Raw genomic sequence first — 812 nt, forward strand, 5'->3', positions numbered from 1 at the left:
ATATATATATATATATATATAGATATATATATATATCTATATATATATAATATATATATATATATTATTAATATTATATATATATATATATATATATATATATAATATATATATATATATATATATATATACGTATATATATATATATATAATATATATATATATATATATATATATATACTTTTAGGGCATAGTTTTTCTCTAATACAATTTTCGTTAAACGCAATTGCTTTAGTGGCATCAATAAGTTTCTTGCAGGTATCTTCATACCGACGAAGTTTTTTCCGATTCTTGTTCGTCAATTTCTGGTGAAATATACGCAGACTTCCTTCTTCCATTTATTGAATTTTGTCACGACAGCTGTTTCGCCTTATGGCATTATCAAGCGACTACTGACTTACAATCTGACCTTTCGGCTATTTATCTCATCGTGTGGGAGGTATGACCTCGAGGTATGGGTACTGGTTAGTCTAGGGATTAACAGCTTAAGGGCGTTGTTTTAGTTACAAAGAATATAAGGACCATAGTACTGCGACAATAAGAGTGAAGTTTAAACAGTGGTTAAATAAATATTACAAAATACAATGCCATGTGCTAGAGTTTCCTTAAATGTATGTTTAAAATTTAATATGTTACATGTTGGTTTTAGATAAAAATTACAAAATTACATACAGGAATGAAAATGAATATAGAAATCTAAATACGGGAGTACAAATATATGTATATATTTTATAGCATGCATAAGGTACAAGAGATAATTTCTGTTTATACATAAATGTGTATGATTTAAATTGAGTGTGTGTGTGTGTGTA

The sequence above is a fragment of the Macrobrachium nipponense genome, chromosome 9 (assembly GCF_015104395.2).
Source record: "Macrobrachium nipponense isolate FS-2020 chromosome 9, ASM1510439v2, whole genome shotgun sequence".
Classification (NCBI taxonomy): Eukaryota; Metazoa; Arthropoda; class Malacostraca; order Decapoda; family Palaemonidae; genus Macrobrachium; species Macrobrachium nipponense.